Source organism: Benincasa hispida, chromosome 4 (assembly GCF_009727055.1).
Source record: "Benincasa hispida cultivar B227 chromosome 4, ASM972705v1, whole genome shotgun sequence".
NCBI classification, from domain to species: Eukaryota; Viridiplantae; Streptophyta; class Magnoliopsida; order Cucurbitales; family Cucurbitaceae; genus Benincasa; species Benincasa hispida.
This window is the reverse complement of record NC_052352.1, coordinates 20,337,133-20,343,132: the sequence shown is the minus strand read 5'-3', so window position 1 is coordinate 20,343,132 and position 6,000 is coordinate 20,337,133.

The window sequence follows — 6,000 nt, the reverse complement described above, 5'->3', positions numbered from 1 at the left end:
ATCCTCTAAAGAAAAATAGACAATAGTCAAAAAGACCTTGTTGAGGATATAAATACCCATGAAGAAATCCTTGACATAACTAGTGAAGAAGGTGAAATAACTAAAGATAATAATGAAATTTCTTAAACTATGTCATGATAGGAAAAAGATGGAACCGAACTAATGTATTTATTGAAATGAAAATAACGAGATTATAAAATATAAAGAAAGACTTGTTACACAAGGTTTTTCATAAAGACCTGGTATTAATTATAAGGAGACATATTCTCTGATGGTGGATGCAATTACACTAAGATTTTTCATTATTCTGACTACGTATGAAAGTTTTGACATGTATCTTATATATGTAGTCATAGCATATTTATATAGATCTCTTGATAATGACATTAATACGAGAATTCAGAAGGATTTAAGATACTTGAAATAAATAAATCAAGTTTTCGGGTACTGTTTTCAATAAAGTTACAGAGATCATTATATGGATTGAAATAATCAGAACGGATGTGGTACAATCATCTGAGTGGGTCTTTGTTGAAAGAAGGATTCAAAATCATCCAATATATCTGTGTATTTTTATATAGAAATCACTATCGGGATTTGCTATTATAATTGTATATATTGATGATTTAAATATAAATGAAACTCTTGAAGAGCTTTCAAAGGCAATAGAATATCTTAAGAAAGAACTTGAGATGAAAGATCTCAGAAAAACAAAATTTTATCTCAGCTTGCAACTTGATCATTTAACATATCGAATATTTGTTCGTTAGTCAACTTATACAAGAACAATTTTGAAAAGGTTTTATATGGACAAAGCACATCTATTGGAGGTCTGTTCACTAGATGTGAAGAAAGATATATTTTGACCTTGAGATGATAATGAAGAACTATTTAGTTCTAAAGTACCATATCTTAATGCAATTAGTATACTTATGTATCTTGCTAATAATACAAGACCAAATATTGCATTTTCAGTAAATTTATTAGCTAGATATAGTTCTTCTTCAACAAAAATATATTCGGATGAAATTAAGCATATAATCTGTTATCTCCGAAGAACGATCAATATGGGTTTGTTTTATTCAAATAAATAAAATTTTGATTTAGTTGGTTATGTAGATTCTGAATATTTATCTGATCCACGCAAAGCTAGATCTCAGACAAGTTATTTATTCACGAACTATTATATCATGACGATCATTGAAACAAACTATTACAGTTACTTCCTCAAATCATGTTGAAATTCTTGCAATTCAAAAGTAAGTTAAGAATGAGTATGGCTAAAATCAATGACTCAGTACATTTGTGGAATATTTGGTTTGCCTCTAATAAAAATCTTCCAATGATATTATTCGAAGACAACACAACATGCATAACCCAAATTAAAGGAGGATATATTAAAGGAAATAGAACAAAGCATATTTCACCAAACCTTTTCTACACTTATGATCGTGAAGAAAATGGTCACATCACTGAACAACAAATTTGTTCAAAGGATAACCTGGTAAACTTATTTACAAAATCTTTATCAACCGCAACATTTAAAAAATTTTGTTTTCATGAGGGGGAGCAAACATATTGTATTCTTTTAGGAATATAAATTATACGAAAATATGTACTCTTTTTCCTTCCCTAAGATTTTTTTTCCATTAGATTTTTTTCTAGTAAGGTTTTAACAAGACATATTTCATATATATAATGGCATCTAAGGAGGAGTATTATAAATATTATAATAAAATAGATGCCCATTAGTACCCATACTTAGTGTCCTAAAAGCAAGTGGCTTATCCCTCATTGCGCCATGTGTCCTAAAAAGAACAAGTGTTTGATCTCCCATCTCTCCATATGTCTTAATACATATTATCCATGTAGCTTATAAATGTACATCCTTAGTGTCCAATTAATGCCACATCTTACTTGCCAAATTGCCTATATATATTGGCATTTTGTAGATTTTGTAGCACTTTTTGGAGAGAAATTTAAAGAAAATTCATAAATTCCATGATTTTCTTTCTTTATTTTTCTATGTTTTACTGTTTTTATTTGTTTATTTTAATAATATAATTTCTCGGTATTTGTGCTCCATCGTGCTTCTCAATTTGATAATAAAAAACAAATTTGTGATGTTTCCCCCTAATTTTCTAAAACTGTATTAAAGAACATTATCGTATGGTGAGGTATTTTTGTTCTTTTTTTAATTATTATTCAATTTATGAATCGAAGTGTAGAGCATTTATTGGTATTTTAACGAATCAATATATGTTGCATATTTACAATTAAATAACACAATCTAAATATATACACGATGAGTAACAACTAAGGTAACTCTCCTAATATTTGGTCCAAATTGTAGCTCATAATATATATATGGTAACACCCTCACTCAAACTCAAGGTGGTAGAGTAAAGACTAACTTGAGTCTGTGAAGCAATTGAGTAAAACGATCGAATGACTTTATGAGTTCATTTTTTAAATTTGATTAATAATGGAAAAGTTAATGTTGTCGCTGTTTTTTTTTTTTTTTAATTGAAAAGTTATGTTAATACTTAATTGATGAATAGGAGTTTCAAAAAAAAAAGAATTGTGATTGATTATTTTGGATGCTGGTGGTTTTTTTTTTTTTAAGGTTAAAAAAAATTGATTGAATTTAGTGAATTTATTTTTAATAGTTTGATAATATTGAATTTGTCTAACTATTTGGATTAATTGCTTATTGAACTTCTTGCCCGCGTTTCTAAGTTTTATTAGTAACTTGGTGAAATTCTTGAAAAGGGTTCTTAGTTCTTTATTAATAAATTTGTGAATTAAAATCTACAATTTGATTGTTTTTGTGATATTTACATGTCTATGTTACTTTAATTGTATTATGTGTATGCAATTATTAAGTGAATATTGTAAAAGATTATTTGGTGTTCTTCCTCCTTTATTTTTTGTACAATAATATTATTATATTATTGTATCTTATATTTTAGATTGAATTGGTCAAAAATAATATATTACCAAAGTAGCCTCTATTATCTAGATCGTTTTAATTATGAAATATAAGATATGCATATTCATGAATTTATACGGATAATTATCGGCCCAAAGGAAGATAATTATTTGGCCAAATTATGGGTATGCATGTGGTAATGAGTATGTGGCAATTATAAGGATTGCTCATGTGAAAAGTAGTCAGTCTAAAGAAAGGCTTTTTTTTTTTTTTTTTACAGAGTTAATTGTCAGTACTTTGATTACTACGTTGAGAGTACCATTTACAGTTGGTATTTTTTGCCCAAAGGCTAGACATCAATGTTGTGCTAGGTATCTTGTTAAAGAGGCCCACCACATATGTGAAATTATTTTGTTATGTTTTAATTATGAGCATAGTTTTGTTGTTTATTGTTTCAGTTGGCCTTACTCAAATATCTGAAAATCTAAGTTCAATCCCTAAGTTGAATGGATCAAACTTCAAGATTTGAAAAGAAAGCCTAGAGATACTTCTTGGGTGTATGGATTTGGACCTTGCATTAAGGACCGATAAACCTACTTCTATTGAGGAACAGCCAAATACGGCTAATATAGAGAAGTGGGAACGGTCAAATCGCATGTGTCTGATAATCATTAGGCACTCCATTCCGGAGTCTTTTTGGGGCTCTATCACGGAAAGTGAAAATGCCAATAAGTTCCTTTCTCAAATTGAGAAATATTTTGCTAAAAATGAGAAAGGGGAAACAAGTAGTCTTTTGACTTCTTTAACTTCTATGAGGACAATAAGGGCAATGGAAACATAAGGGAGTATATTATGGAAATGTTCAATCTTGCAGGTAAATTAAAGGCACTTGATATCAAGATAAATGAAAATTTACTCATGCATCGGGTACTTATCTCTCTTCCTGCACAATTCACTCAATTTAAGATAAGCTATAATACTCAGAAGGATAAATGGAGTATTAATGAGCTTATCTCACAATGTGTGCAAGAAGAAGATAGAATTAAGAGAGAAATGACAGAAAGTGCTCATTTGGCAATAGGATCTCGTGATAAGAAGAAAGGAGAATTGTGGATGTTGCAGAAGGGACATCTCAGCAGAATAAAAATAAAAAAACAAGCTACTGAAAATCCTTGTTTTTTCTACAAAAAGAAAGATCACTTCAAGAAAGATTGTCCCGAGTACGCCAAGTGGCGTGTAAAGAAGGGTAAACTTCTTACTTCGGTTTGTTCTGAAGTTAATTTAGCTTTTGTACCTACAAATACTTAGTGGGTAGATTCTGGTGCTACTACTCACATAAGTATATCAATGTAGGGTTGCCTGTGGAGTCGGCCGCCAAGTGATGCTGAAAGATTCATCTATGTGGGCGATGGCAAAGCAGTTCCAGTTGAAGCTATTGGAAATTTTAGATTACTTTTAAAAATTGATTGTTATTTGGATCTGAATGAGACTTTTGTTGTACCGTCATTTAGACGGAATTTAGTTTCTATTTTCAATTTGGACAAATTTGGTTTTTCTTGTTCTTTTGGAAATAATAAAGTTAGTCTTTTTCTAGATTCCAAGTTTATTGGTACCGGTTCTTTAATTGATAATCTATATATGCTTGATTCTTTTGCTACATTTAACAAGATCCTGTTATCTAATTCATGTGGTACAAAGCGTAAATTAAATGAGAATTCTGCTATATTATGGCACAAGCGTTTAGATCACATCTCTAAACAGAGAATTCAGAGACTTGTGTCAAATGGAATTCTCAATTCCCTTAATTTAAGTAACTTCAATGTTTGTGTGGAATGTATTAAGGGAAAACAGACAAACATAAGAAAATTAGGTGTCAACAGATGCTCAAACGTCTTAGAACTAATACATATAGACATTTGTGGTCCATTCCCTACGGCCTCTTGGAATAGACAACAATATTTATTACGTTCATAGACGACTATTCAAGATATGGGTACCTTTATTTAATTCATGAGAAGTCTCAATCCTTGGACGTTTTCAAGTCTTTCAAAGCTGAAGTTGAACTTCAACTTGGAAAGAAAATTAAGGCTGTCAAATCTGATCATGGTGGTGAATATTATTGTAAATATGATGGATCAGGTGAATAACATCCAAGTCCCTTTTCCAAATACCTAGAGGAATGTGGAATCGTCCCGCAATACACTATGTCAGGCAAACCCAGCATAAATGGTGTAGCAAAAAGGCAAAATAGAACACTTAAGGATATGGTAAGAAATATGATTAGTCATTCTTCTCTACCAGAATACCTTTGGGGTGAGGCACTAAAGACTACAACATATATCCTTAATAGGGTACCTAGTAAAGCAATAGCCAAAACCCCTTATGAGTTGTGGACAGGAAAGAAGCCTAGTATTAGGCATATTCACGAATGGGGTTATCCAGCTAAAGCTAGGCCTTATATGCCTAATGAAAGAAAATTGGACTCAAGAACTATTAGCTGCTATTTTGTTGGGTATTCTGAGCACTCTCGGGGTTTAAAGTTTTATGATCCCACTTCTAGAACATTGTTTGAGACAGGAAATGCTAGATTCCTTGAGGATGTTGAGTTTGGGGGGAAGATAACATAAGCAAAGTTGTCTTTGAAGAGGAATTGGTTTCTTTTCCTCATGTGATTATAAATGATGTTCAGGCTCCAATTTCTAACTTCATTATTGAACCAATTATAGAACAAAACAACATTGAAGTTCCCGTTGTTGAATCAGAAGTTCAAACTCAACAACCTCAAGAAGTGCCACTAAAAAGATCTACTAGAGAGACAAGAAGTGCAATTCCAGATGATTATATTGTGTTTCTTCAAGAACATCAGGATGATGTGGGCGTAATGGAAGATGATCCGATCAACTTCCAACAAGCTTAACAAAGTCCTAACTCTCAAAATTGGATAAGTGCTATGGAAGAGAAAATAAAATCCATGAAAGACATTGATGTTTAGGAACTTGTCGAACTGCCATCAAGAGTGAAACTCATAGGTTGTAAATAGATATTTAAAACTAAAAGGGATTCACATA